Source organism: Balaenoptera physalus (genome assembly GCF_965194825.1).
Source record: "Balaenoptera physalus genome assembly, chromosome: X".
NCBI classification, from domain to species: domain Eukaryota; kingdom Metazoa; phylum Chordata; class Mammalia; order Artiodactyla; family Balaenopteridae; genus Balaenoptera; species Balaenoptera physalus.
This window is the reverse complement of record NC_138903.1, coordinates 27,866,335-27,881,095: the sequence shown is the minus strand read 5'-3', so window position 1 is coordinate 27,881,095 and position 14,761 is coordinate 27,866,335. Positions and strand designations below refer to the sequence as shown.

General features: G+C 37.4%; 1 long non-coding RNA gene across 1 annotated transcript in view; it reads right to left on the bottom strand.

Annotated features, from left to right (window-relative positions):
• LOC309652643 overlaps positions 1 to 12,042 on the bottom strand; it is a 58,676-nt gene extending 46,634 nt beyond the window's left edge. Inside the window, exon 1 of the long non-coding RNA XR_014258841.1 lies at positions 5,861 to 12,042. This is a non-coding gene — a long non-coding RNA (uncharacterized lncRNA). The remainder of the gene's footprint in view (positions 1 to 5,860) is intronic.
• Between the last annotated feature and the right edge of the window lie 2,719 nt (positions 12,043 to 14,761).

Genomic DNA, 14,761 nt, shown 5'->3' with positions numbered 1-14,761 from the left:
AAGTAAAAGCAAAGTAACACATTTCAATCTGGTACTTCAATATATCTGTGGCATCTCTGGAGAGAATATCAACCAATAGGCAATTACCTAAACAGTGACCTAGTTATTCTCATCCTTCAAATACCAAGGAGCATGTGTCACCTTTTCAGAAGAGAACTTTGCGATGGGAAAAATATGAAGCTAATCAAGTTACATAAACTAAAAAGGCAATAACTTCTCTTAAATAATAGAAACTTAACTTGACAGAGGACCTGAGAATACATCTACTCTGACCTCTACACCCAGTCTGGGAATGTCTTCTGGCATAATTTGTGTTGGAATACTTTCTGACTTCCAGTGACTGGAACGTACTGCTTTTGGGGAAAGCCTATTCGACTGTAAGATAATTCTAATTATTTAATGGTTCTGCCCTACATTGAGTTGAAGTCTGCCTCCCTGAATCTTCCCCTCATTAGTCCTAATTCTGCCCTTATTTATTTTTTTTTACAGGTAACAATTATATGTATCTTTTCTTTTTTAATTATTTATCTATTTATTATTTCAGTTATTATACTTTTAAAATTTTTTTATTTTAAAGATTACACTCCATTTACAGTTATTACAAAAATATTGGCTATATTCCTCGTGTTGTACAATACATCCTTGTAGCCCATCTTACACCCAAGAGTTTGTACCTCCCACTCCCCCACTTGTATATTGTCCCCCCAACCAGTAACCAGTAGTTTGTTCTCTATATCTGTTTTCCCTGGAGTTAATAATTACATTTTCCTTGTTCTTAGTGTAATATGCACTACTTAACCAATTTGCCCCTAAACTCATAACGAACTTTTTTAATATCCTATCAATACTTTTCAAACACATCAAGCAATTTATCAGTAACATTTTTTAGAGTGTGAGGTGTCCTCTGTCTTCCTACTCCAATTTGGCCTGGTTTTTCTCTAGGCTTGTACAATGTTATCCTGAAACTTTCTGTCACCATCTTCCTGGGACTTCACCTTATATCTCTCCTGTGTTAGATTCCCTGATTTCTTCATTCAGTGCTGTCTTTTGTTTTATTGATGTTTCCTTGTATTAGTGAAGCATCCTCCAGTAGCTTCCTGAGAAGGTTCATTTAAGGTAAATTTTTAGACCTTGCATATGTGAAAATGTCTTTATTCTTTTTCATCCAATTAGTGGATTGGCCAGGTACAGAATTCCAGTCTGGAAATCATTTTCCCTTAGAATTCTGCTTGTAATTTCCATTGTCTCCCAGATTTTAGTTTTACTTTTACAAAGTCAGATGCCATTCTCATTCTGAACCCATGGTATGTTACCTGTGTTTTGTTTTGTTTTTAACTCTGAGGGTTCCTAGGATCTTCTCTTTATCTACAGCATTCTGAAATCTCACAGTCATGCGTCATAGTGTGGGTATTTTTACATTCATGGTATTTGAGCAGTCATCTGGAAACTCATGTCCTTCAGTTTTACAAATTTATTCTTGTATTTTTATTTTTGTAATTTCATCACCTCTGTTTTATTGGTTCCTTCTTTCTGTACCTCCTGTTTGTAAGATGTTGGATAGCCTAAGGTAATTTTCTAATTTTATTTTCTCTTCTATTTTCCATCTCTTCTTTTTGTTCAGTGTTATGGAGAATGATCTCAACTTTATCTTCCAACATTTCCACTTTATTTATGTGTTTATTTATTTAGGCCACACCGTGCGGCTTGCAGGATCTTAGCTCCCCAGCCAGGGATCGAACCTGTGCCCCCTCCAGTGGAAGCTCGGAGTCCTAACCACTGGACCGCCAGGGAATTCCCTACCATATATATATATTTTTTACTTCGGTTATCTGTATTTTATTTCCAGGGCGTTTTGATATTCTTTGAATTATAAAAAGGTTATCCTGTCCTTGGTCTACGGAAGCCAATCTTCTCACATGTTCTTGAGGATGCTAATTGTAGTTTTTTAAAAAAGCCTTCTTACGTTCCCTGCCTTATAACCATTTGTTTTGGTCTGTGCCTTTCATGTTTGAGGCTTTCCTCAAATGTTCAGTAATTCTTGGCTGATGTTTATATATACATGATACAGGCACTAAAGTGTTGGCTGATAGCTCTGTATGTGTGGGTAGGGCTTGCTGAATGGTGGTCTCTCTATGCCGACTGGGCATAGATGTTGTGGGTCATTTTTCCTTTGTTTTCAGTATTTCTCCCTGGACCGCAACAGTGGTTTTCAACCATGGCTGCATACTGTAATCATCTGGGTAGCTTTAAAAATAATAATTCATAGGGTACCATCTTCAGATACATTGATTTAATTGGTTTGGAGGGCAGCCTGGGTATTGGGATTTTTTTTTTAACTCCCAAGATGATTCTAATGTGCAGTCAAGGTTGAGAGTCACAGCAATAGAAAGTTCTTCTGGTTCAACATTGCCAGAGAGTACAAATCCTGTCTTCTAGGGGTCCTGGCTGCATGGAGTATGGAGGGGACCTAGGTGTCTATAGAGCCTTTACATGTCTTTTTGTTTTCAGTCCTGCCTGTATCTATGCCTTAATTAGTACCCCCAAGCCCATAATTTCTGAACCTTTATGGACAGGATTTTTGTATGGTTCTTGATTCCTTTTTTAAAAAAACCCTAAACTTAAAAAAATATTTTAGAATAGACAATGCAAAGATACAGAATAGTATAAAATGGAAAGCTTTTCTGTCCCTCAACCACTCAGGTCCCCTCCCTAGAGTCAACAAGTAAGATCAATTTCTTCTAGAAACATTTAAACTGACAAATATTCATAGTTATTAAACACAAGTGATAGCATACTATACACACTCTTTTGGGCTTTCCCTTTTATACTTTACATTACATCTTGGAATCCATCCCATACTCTTACGAATAGAGTTGATTCATTTTTCTAATGGTTGCATAATATTCCACTGGGTGGCTGTACCATAATTTCCTTAGCTGATCCCTTATTAATATACACATATGAAAGCATTGTTTTCAATACTGCTACTACAAATGACATGGTAATAATAAAGCTGTATATGATATTTCACACATGTAAGACAATTTTTCCTTTTGATTGATCTCATTTAATGTCTAATATATCTTTTTAAAAATTTTTTAAATTTATTTTTGGCTGAGTCGGCTCTTCGTTGCTGCATGGGGGCTTTCTCTAGTTGCAGTGAGCGGGGGCTACTCTTCGTTGCTGTGCGTGGGCTTCTCATTGCAGTGGCTTCTCTTGTTGTGGAGCATGGGCTCTAGGGTGCACAGGCTTCAGTAGCTGTGGCACTTGGGCTCAGTAGCTGTGGCTTGCAGGCTCTACAGCGCAGGCTCAGTAGTTGTGGCGCACGGGATTAGTCGCTCCGCGGCATGTGGGATCTTCCTGGACCAGGGATCAAGCCCATGTCCCCTGCATTGGCAGGTGGGTTCTTAATCACTGTGCCACCAGGGAAGTCACATGGCTAATATATCTTATGAAGGGAACAATGACATTCTTTTAAAAAAACATCACTATGGTTACAACATGGTGAACAGATGGTAGAAGGTCAGAGTATAAACAGAGAAATGAGCTAGGAGGTTACTGCGCTAGTCCAGATGAGAGAATGATGGTAACATATTCTAGAGTGATGACAGAGGGGTTAAGTTGGACATGTTGTTTGAGACAGGTTAATTTGCCAAGGCCGCTGGATACATAAAACTAGAGCTAATGGGTGAAACCTGTGTTAGAAATGAATATTTGGAAGTCATTGGCAAACAGATGGAAACTGACCCTGGGCAGTGGGTGAGATCATTAACTGGGAGAGCGTGAGGTGAGATAGGAAGAGGCCCTAAGACTGGGCTCAGAGAAAGGGCAACATTTGTATAATAATACGGGTAACAGAGAATAAGTTATCTATGGAGCACAGAAAAGTATGTTTAGAAAATTAGGAGTAAAATCATGAACTACTATCATGAACTCCAATGGAAGAGTTTCAAAAAGGAGGAAATAACCAACCAACTTTTTTTTAATTTCCCCAAAACTGCTAAGAGAAAGACCTCTACTGTATTTAATCAAGGTTGTCACGGCCCATTTAAATTTTTTCTTTCATATCACTTTTTTTGGGGGGTTTGTAACTCTAATTTAAAAGTGTGATTATTTAAGTAATCCTATTTCCCCACTAGAATATAAGTTCCATGAAGGCAGTAACAATGAGCGGCAAGCCTTTTTGTGGAGATTGAAGGTTTGCTACTATCAGGAGTACTGATTTATTCAAGCTATCGTCGGCAGGTACTACTCATAGCAACATGCAAGGCAACTAGTGGGCCAACATCTGAGTAACAGACATATTCTCCACTCCTGTGTTCTTGACAATTTAGAGAAATGACAGGGCTATCTTATGGTAGTGTTTTTATCTAAAAGTGTTTGTGCAGAGCCTGTAATACTGGAGGTAGGCAGGATAGTGTGAGGAGTATATCTGCTGGGGGACCTCAAGTTTGCAGTGGTGTAAAGGAAGCATCAACAGGAAGTAGATCTCAGCACTGTATTTCCCACATCCAGTGGGCTTGCTTTGACCAGTAGTAATTGCACAGGCTCCTGCTGTGTGTAGGAACCTTGAGTCTCAATAATCTGTTCGGGGGCACCAGACTCGTAACATCAATTATTTGGGTTTCTAGATATACCTCCCACTCATTTTGCTGTATGATCTCAATCAGGTCATGTCACCTCTCTGGGCTGCAGTTTCTTTAAATTAAGACTCTTGCTTGCAAGCAATGGCAATTTAATATAAAGATGTGTTTAAAAAAAGGAAATGTATTGCCTCTAGGATAATATGAGGATAACTAACATCTGTTGAGACCTGTTTGCTGAAGCCTATTTCAAGTATATTTGCTTATTTAATATGTCCACAGTCTAAGGAATACTCCCAAACTCATTCTATGAGACCATCATCACCCTGATACCAAAACCAGACAAAGATTCCACAAAAAAGAAAATTACAGGCCAGTATCACTGATGGACATAAACGGAAAAATCCTCAACAAAACAGTAGCAAACCGAATCGAGCAATGCATTAAAAGGATCATACACCATGATCAAGTGGCATTTATCCCAGGGATGCAAGGATTTTTCAATCTCCGCAAATCAATCAGTGTGATACACCACATCAACAAACTGAAGAATAAAAACCATATGATCATCTCAGTAGATGCAGAAAAAGCTTTTGACAAAATTCAACACCCATTCATGATAAAAACTCTCCAGAAAGTGGGCACAGAGGGAACATACCTCAACACAATAAAGGCCATGTATGAGAAACCTACAGCTAACATCATACTCAACGGTGAAAAGCTATTATGTCCACAGTTTTACATAGCAGGTACTATTATTATTTCCATATGCAGTTAGTAAGTATGAAGCTGGGACTCAAATCGATAGCAGATGCTCAACAAATAGTAGCTGTTGAATAAATACATGAAGAGCCAGAAAGTGACGAGTGTAAGTAGATCAGCTGGCTGGAAGTAATAAAACATTTATGAAGCCAAAAGCATGATTTTATTTCCATATGATTCACTTAGTTTATTTCTCTTTCATGGTAATAGTGGCATCCTTATCCTCACCTATCTCTGGCTTCTGGTCACCTGACAAGCCAACGTGTGAAGAGTTCTGTATCATTACTGGGATTAACACCTTAAGCAGGCTCTACACATGGGGGATCGACAGCCTAATCTCATACATGAGGTGATCAGCACAGGAATTATCCAATCGCTATGTAATTGCTTTTCAAAATGTATTCTAGTCCAAAGCCTTTCAATAATGACAAAAATATGTACTGAGTTCAAAACAGCCAGGAGGATCTGCCTCTACCCATAAAACGATCTCTGTATTTCACTCAACATATTCTTACCTATTTCTGCTTTGCCTTCTTTCAAAAGGAATTTGAAGTGATTGAGACATCCTTTTAAAGTTCCAAGTCTTCTCTAAGAAGTCCACCTTATAGATACCCCATCTAGAATACAAAATAACAGAAAGTTACTATAAAATCAAGCTAAAAAGTGTACATACTAAAAGTACAAAAGAGAAATAAAAAGCAACCACAGTAAAAACCAATAAAGTTGCAAAAAAACGAGATTAAACTACCCCAAGGGGAGAGAGAAACTTCTTACCTATATTATAATAATTAACAAGAGTATAGAATTCCCTGAGGTTCAGTACTGCTATAATTTATTGAATGACTCTCGTATATTAGGTACTTTTCACTTACTCATTCAACTAATGTTTGTTTGTTTTTTTTTAAGTGTCTTTTATGTGCCAGGCCCAGTTCTAGGTGCTAGGGACACAACAGTGAACTAAAAAGGTAAAATATCTCGTCCTCATAGAACTTACGATTTAGTGGGGATGCAGAAAATAAACAAGCTAAGGAGGTGAGATAAATAGTATGTTAGATAGCAATAATCATCACAACACTCATAAGAAGTGAGAGGTTTTTTAAAAATTTTTATTGGAGTATAGTTGATTAACAATGTTGTGTTAGTTTCAGGTGTACAGCAAAGTGATTCAGTTAAACATATACATCTATTCTTTTTCAAATTATTTTTCTATTTAGGTTATTACAGAATACCGAGCAGAGTTCCCTGCCACTATACAGTAGGTCCTTGTTGGTTATCCATTTTAAATATAGCACTGTGTACACGTCAGTCCAAAACTCCCAATCTATCCCTCCCCTCCACCCTTACCCTCTGGTAACCATAAGTTCATTCTCTAAGTTTGTGAGTCTGTTTCTGTTTTGTAAATAAGTTCATTTGTATCATTTTTTTAGATTCCACATACAAGTGATATCATATGATATCTTTGTCTGACTTAAGAAGTGAGAGTTATTACGTCACATTTCGGAAGAGGAACATATGAACAAGGTTAGCTATAATTTTTGTCATCTCTTCCCTTCCCCAAAGGCTCTGCTCACCACTTTGCCAATGCAATGAGTATATAACATGTCCCATTGGGAGGATTAGGGCTGCCACATGGCTGTGATGGGCCATGACGTTGTGGCACCTTCTACCCACCCGTGGAAGAACAACTTATGGCCCAGCGAGTAGACCCAACGTCCAAATGTTGTGAAATAGCAAGTCTGACACTGAGTCCTCCTTCAAAGGGCTGGGCAGAAGATGGGAAGAAAAGCTTTAAATGAGGGAATGGTGAGAGTATCATAGGGACTGAAAAAATTTCTGCTGGATTTGGCAAGTCAGAGAAGGTATTTTTTGAAGGCCAGCCTCAGTGGTGTGGAAGAGGCAGAAACCAGAACGCAGTAGCTTGAGCACTGACAGAAAAGCATGTAAAGCTAGGTAACATATAACGGAAGAGTAAATACATAGAGTTACGGAGTGAAAAAAAAAAAGTAAATTTAGTTATGACTGAAGGAACCACGGAACGCTCCGTGAAAGAGTAGGCACTGAAAAACTGTGAGGATTCAAATGATTAGAGGAGGAAAAGAGGGGAAAAAAATGAGACGATAGGAACACAGTGTGCAAAGATGAAGAAGTAGGAAGTGAAAAGAGAGTCAGTATTTTAATTTGACCATAGGGTAGAGAATACATTTGGGATTAGAGGCCAGTAAGAATGGGAAAGTAGGCTAGGGACAGGTCCTGAAGCTCCTAAAATACCACAGAAATTTTCCCAAGATATTTACATTTAGTCCTGAAGAATTATACTGTAGCAAATTTTATATATTTTGAAAATATTATTACTTAAAAATGTTAATATGTTTTAACAAAACATTTTAGCTTTGTGGTAATAAGTATTTGGTTAGTCATCCCCCAAATAATAATCACATTTCAATGGAAAAATTGATGAATTTTAAAGCACGTTTACAGGGCACATGAAGTATCTGGTGGGGTTATAAGAACCAATTATACTGCCTATCACAAGATATCACTCTATATGTTTCTGTGACTCTGGCTTTCAATTTTATTTTAAATTACAGTATTTTAACACATACATATTATTCCTTCAACATTTCCTTGGAACTTAAATGAAAGGTGGCCCTATTTATATTGGAAATGTCACCTACACAGCATTCAATAGGATTTTTTTTTTCCCAAAGGGCACTGAGAGCTAAGTAACTAATCAAGCATAGTTCATTAAGTAGTAAACCAGTAGTACATCGTATCTTATTCAGGATCTCACCTTGATCTAACAACAGTATTGACCCTCAATACCTGGAAAGTGCAGCTCTCAACTGGAACAACTGCTAGATTTCTTGTAAGTTCTAAAAAGTTAAATAACTTTTTAATATTCTTTCAAACATCCTGCGGCTTTATTCAATTTTAATTATATTTATGGAAAAGATCACTGTAAACATAGGTCATAACATTAACTTGAATGGTACTTAAGGCCTGAAAATATTTCCCAACACCATTCTTGATGTTTTACTATGGCAAATACTACTGCTTGCCTACCCAATACCCACTCCCCTCCCCAGTGTTCCTTGATGGCAAAGCATGACTCATGTAACAGAGGCTGAGAGAGGCCATTAAAGCAATTTATTGACCTGAGTCTCAGGCCCTGTTTCTTCCCATTTTGCCTATATTCTAGCCATGATGAACCTTTTGAACTTCTTGAGATATGTCATCTTCTCTCATGTCTCTTTGTGTTTTCAGATGCTGTTCCCTCTACATGGAACACGTTTCTTCCACATCTTAACTTGGCTAAATCTTAACCGTCTTCAACACGCAGCTCAGGCTTTCAGTACTTCAGGTTGGGATGGGTGGTCTTAGTATGTGCTCCTACAGCCCCCAGGCCATAACCCTCTTCTGGCATGTAAATTATTTAATAACATGCATTTAATGATTATGTGCCAGGCACTGTTCTAAGTGCTTCACAATTATTAACTCTCTTAATTTTCCTAGCAACCCTTGACATATATGCTACCCCATTATTATCACACTGTTTTATAACCACTGGCCTTTTGTTGATCTTCTCCATTCTACTACAGGGCTTGGATCATATTATAGTCATCTATGAGCCTAGCACAGTGCCTGACCCATAGTAAGTACTCAATAGAGGCTTATGGAATGAATTATCAGCTATGGAAAAAGTTGTTCAGAGTTAAGGTAAGTTTAGATGGGACTGGAGTAGAGGATCAAGAGAAGGCTAGCATATCTGGTTCTGAGGAGAATAGGAAGAGTAGGATCCATGCCAGAAGACCCTTTGTAAACAGGGTGCCTTGTGCAGGCACTGGCTCCCCAAAGGGCAACAAACAGGATGAGGAAGCAGCAACTAAGAACAACAAAAAAAAACACAAGCATTACCTACTTTATAGTTTTGTCCAGCTTCATCTCTGAGGACAAGGTTGAGGAATTCAAGGCCTGGGAGTTATATTTCCTAGGTTGCCAGGGAATCCAAAGACCTTCAGTCTGTAACAAGCAAAGAATTATTAGGTTGAGGGAACTAGACGCCACTTTCACCCTTTGGTAAGATGGTAGCTTACTTGCTGAAAAGCTGCAAGTCTTTCCCATCATTAAAGACTGCTGCAAAGGACAGTATACCACGTCCCTTAATAGACTGTTTCAGAGTTTGTTCTTACTAGTAGCTAACTTAGGTTTCTGATAAACTTTTGAGCTAATGTCTTTAACTTTTTTAGAGATGAAAAACAGCTGATCAATATGTTCAATAAATCCTTCGTATTTGCAGAGGATGTTTTCTCGAGCTCTTACAATAGGTAAAACCTCTGCTATTCACCTGTAAATTAGTAGTAGCTAACATTTATTTTCAGTTAGGCACCGAATTTTACATGGAAAAAGATTTCATTTAATCCTTACATGATGGTGTGAGTTAAGTACTATTATTAAGCTTGTTTTTGTAGATGAGAAAACTTAGCCACAGAGAAGATAAACAACTTGTACAACTTGTCAAATGAATACACAATTAATTTTTCCCTAATTCTTACCACCTCTACCCTTAGTAAAAACTGAATCATTGATTAAGGTTAAAGCTGGAACTGGCTCTGGGAATTTAATGATTTAAAATGATGATTTCTGAATCCTAAACCAAGATATTATCTTCTGTAACAAAAGGTCTTCCTATAAGGACTGATAATTAGTCAGCTCTTTTAAACAATTTTAGCAGCCTCTCCAGACATGGTCTATCCAGGAATTAATTGAATTTAAATATTCACTTTTTACATGGGAGTGAGTTAGAGATATTTTAAGAGTGCTTATTCTTGGAAATGCAAATCAAAACCACAGTGACATACCACTTCAAACCCACTAGCATGGCTAGAATTAAAAGACAGATAATACCAAGTGTTGGTGAGAACATGGAGAAATGGGAACCCTCATATATTGCTGCTGGGGATGTAAAATTGTGCAGCCACTTTGGAAAACAGCTCGGTGGCTGCTCAGTCAAGCACAGAGTTACCATATGACCAATCAGTTTCACTACTAGGTATATACCGAAGAGAACTGAAAACACATGTGTACACAAAAATGAGTACATGATCATCACAGAATTATTCAAAATAGCCGAAGGGTGGAAACAACTAAAATGTCTATCAACTAATGAATGGACAAACAAAATGTGGAATATCTATACAATGGAACATTATTCTGCTACAAAAAGGAATAAAGTACTGATGCATGCTACCATACATGGATAAACATTGACAATATTAATATTTACGCTAAATGAAAGAAGCCTGCCACAAAAGACCACATATCGTATGAATCCATTTATATGAGATGTCCAGAATAGGCAAATCTACATGGATGGAAAGTAGATTAGTGCTTGCCTAGGGATGGAAGGATGGGAGAAATGGTAGGAGACTACTAATGGGTATGGGGTTTCTTTTTGGGATGATGAAAATATTCAAAAATTGATTGTGATTATGGAGGCACAACTCTGTGAATATACTAAAAGCCAATGAATTGAACAATTTAGTGAATTTGTGGTATGTCAATAAAACTGTTTTTTAAAAAAGAGTGTTCATTTACAGACAGTTCTGGGTGTACTCTGATGCTTTCACAAAAATGTTCCTATAAAAGGGTTTCAAAAATAAATAAATAAATAAAATAAAATAAAAAAGAGTGTTTATCTACCTTTACTCCCAACAAAACTTATTAACATTAGGTCAGCTGATAGGTTACTATGGCAATGATATGAGTGTTTAGTTGTATTCTGTTTTCAGTACCGCTCACCTCAGTTGTTGGACATGAAGCAAAACAATAAAAATAATTCTCCATGGGGAGCAGAGGGCCTGATGTCCTGCTTGGATTGTATAAGTATCAACTCTTCCCCCAGTAATGCAGAGGGCTGCCCTGTCTATAACTAGATTGTTATTAAGAACTCACACAAAGAGGAAGAAGTTGGGAAATGTTCTTTCTTCCATCTTCCTGCTCACGAGACAGCCCCATGCCTTAGACTCTAAAGCTTAGAAGTTTAAATTGTTTTTCCTTGACCCAATGGCAGCAAAGTAATAAGTAACACCAAGAACTGATTTTAAGAAGGAAACTTCATCTGCAGGGAATTAGATCACAGAACTGGCCTGACAACTCCCTTACCCCTCAACATACATCCCAGACATTTCCCAAAGAATGGGAAACTATCCTCACGACTTTATCTTATCAGCCCAGAGACATCCCCTTGAATACCAAGTCCTCTTCTTGTTCTTAAGAATACAAGCCATTCTGAATGTCAAAAAGATATGGGAAATATGTTTATACTCACACTTGTATGTAACCCAACTTCAATCAGTGGAGTCTCAAAGGAGAATATGCATCAGCTCAGGGACAATTCTCAATTACATTTTACATCACAGCTGGATGATCGAGTGGCCTTTCTCCAGGTCAACAGCTGACACAGTGGGAGGCACACTTTGAAATGAACAGTGAGAACAGTTATCCAGCTCCAGGTGGGCAAAATGGAAAGCATGAGAAAAGAAATATTCATTGCATTTTGAATGCGTGCAGAATATTCCAAATTTTCCAGAGAGAGGAGTCAGAAGCCAGGGAGGTGGGCAATTGCTTGACAAGCAATGGGTGGTAGTAGGGTACCCCAGGTGGTGGCACCCCTTGGAGCATTACTGCCCCTTGAGGTCAAAACAATAGCACTTTATTAACAGTATGTACCCAGAACTGTCAGTTTGTTTTGTTGTTTTTTTCCAGAATGTGGCTTAAGCGTCTCATTAAATGAACACAGTGAATGTTGAATTTTTTGCCATGGCTTTCTATGTTTATTGACCATTCCTCCCTTGTCCTAGGATTGCTGGATGCTAACTTGAGAAATACTTAATTGGAGGAATATCTGGAATGTAAATTCATCAGAATTGTTGACTGTTTAGGTGTAGAGTGAGAGAGGAGGTGATGAGTCACAAAGATTCCTCTATTTTCAGCTGAGAGACTGCCCTGTGCAAAGAAGCTTAAGTTGATTAATTGTACAAGAAGATCAGCTCATCAGAAGATAGCCTGATGCCAGTGCGTGGCGCTTATGTGGGAAAGAAAAGGGATTTGTCACTTGTGGAATGCTGTTTCTGTGCTGGTCTCCAAGTTGACACTTTACATGCCAATTTCCACTTCATATAACAAAAATCTTTCTGTAAAACACTACTGTTTGAAAATAAAATGCATCATTTGGGGAGGAAGAAAACATCTAAGCAATGAAGGGGTTCAAGGAAAGCCTTACTATTTGACCGCCCTTGGGGGTGATGTAGACAATGCTTCTCAAACTTTAAGGTGCTGGGAATCACCTGGGGATCTTGTTCAAATGCATATGTTGATTCGGTAGTTCTGGGCTGGGGTCTGAGACTACATTTCTAAAAAACTCCTAAGTGATGCGGCTACTGTTGGTCTATGGGCCACACTTTGTATAGCAAGGACGTAGAGCAAGTCTCAATCTATTGGTGGTCATGAAATCAATTTAATGGGTTGTTATGAAGATTAAAAACATATAAAGTAGAAAAAGGGGGAAACATCTGAGTTCACTGCACATACTGTTTTATGGGAATTCTGTTTCAGTTATGTGCAGTTACGATCCAGTTTGTATGTGTTATATCATAATGTATCCTATGTATTCCTTTTCTTATTCTGAGTCACAAGCAAAAACACTATGAAAGCTATGACTGTGGAGGAAACTTGTATTAACAGATTGAATTAGATAACTGCTGAGGTTCCTCCTTACTTTGAAATTCTAAGATTCTGTGCAGTCTTATGTCTCTTATTCAAATCTCTCACTGTAGCATTCATGGAATATTAAAAGAGGCTTGAGCATCATTGAATCCATTAACTTCATCCTCATACTGGGAACCCAAGACGTTGAACATAGCAAAGCATCATGTAAAGGTGTGTCATTTCCCTGTGGTTAGTGCTTTGATTAAAAAAAAAAAACAAAAAAAAAACCTTGAGATAGTTCCTTCTTGCAGAGTAGATTTTTGGTTCTTATTTCTGTTATTGTTTTGATGCTTTGACTCTGAGGTCATTTGTCTAATTACAAGGGACTGTTAAACATCAATTTGGGAATTATAGGTAAAGCTCTTTGGAAGTAAAATAAGAACCTAAAAGAGGTAATGTCATTTCCAAAGCTACCTTATTTACAAGGTCATAATTCAAATTCTAAATAAATCTGGTTCATTATTTTTTAACTGAACAAAGATTGCATTTGAAATTCAATCAAGATACAGTGTCACTTTTCTTATTGCTGTAATTTATAATCTGTACCCAAAATATCTTACTTTGAAAGATTATAGACTTCCCAAGGGTACCAGTGTGTTTATGAACACACAGACACCCACACACACTGTTTGTAAACTTAGTTTTAGAGCAGAGCAGCCAAGAGCAAGTGAAAACAGCTGCAAATATTTTAATGAGATATTTTAGTTTGGAGCTTTACTACCCCAATAGTCAGAAAGGTAAGTTTGATCCTACCACGGCAGTTCTTGTGACTTCTCTAATAAACGCCTGGCGCTATGTTACTTACCTTAATTATATCGATAAAAGTAGTGGATACTACATTTTTAAAAGATATAAAATATCCACTGTTTTTGTATTTTATATTTGTTTTCCTGAATTACCAGATAATTTTTCATTTAAAAACATGAGCTGTTGTTTCAAATAACCCACTGGATAATATCAACACAGTATTTCCTTCTTAGTTAAAAAATAACTAAGACCAAGTCCAATCCAAGTAATGACTACCAATGCCAGAAACACCTAATTTGATCTTAAGGCATTTCAGCAATATTTTAATGTTGTGATGCAGAAATGGAGTTTGGGAATTCTAGCCACTGAAGCTCAAAATGAAGCAACTTTGGGGAGAAATACAAATAATTGAAGGCCCTCAACAATATGTGAATGGGACACAGAAAATAACTTATTGTGATTCCTTCTCAATCATTCAACTACATTCTTATCTCCACCTACTAAGCCCATACTCAGCTGGGTGCTTGGTGTGTTAGGAATACAGGATAAACACAAACTGAGCCCTGTCTAGAAATCCCTTTCAGCTGTTTTTTCTAAATTGCTAGAATTTCAGAGATGGAAGGTCAAATGGATACATATTCAATTCAATTGAACAAATCTGCATTTAGCTAGTGGTAGATCTTGACATTCTCTTCTTATTGAGCTACATTACTATTTGGCATATCCTTAATGTGGCTAAAAATAAAATTAAGTGTAGTTCATGTTCTAAGGGACCAACAATTAACAAGCTAATAAACTGTTTTTCTATCTACATTTCAAATGCTCAAGCTAAGTGTTTACACGGCAAGCTATGCCTTGATTACAGGTCAGTAAGAACACATTACAAAAAAATGGGACTGCCA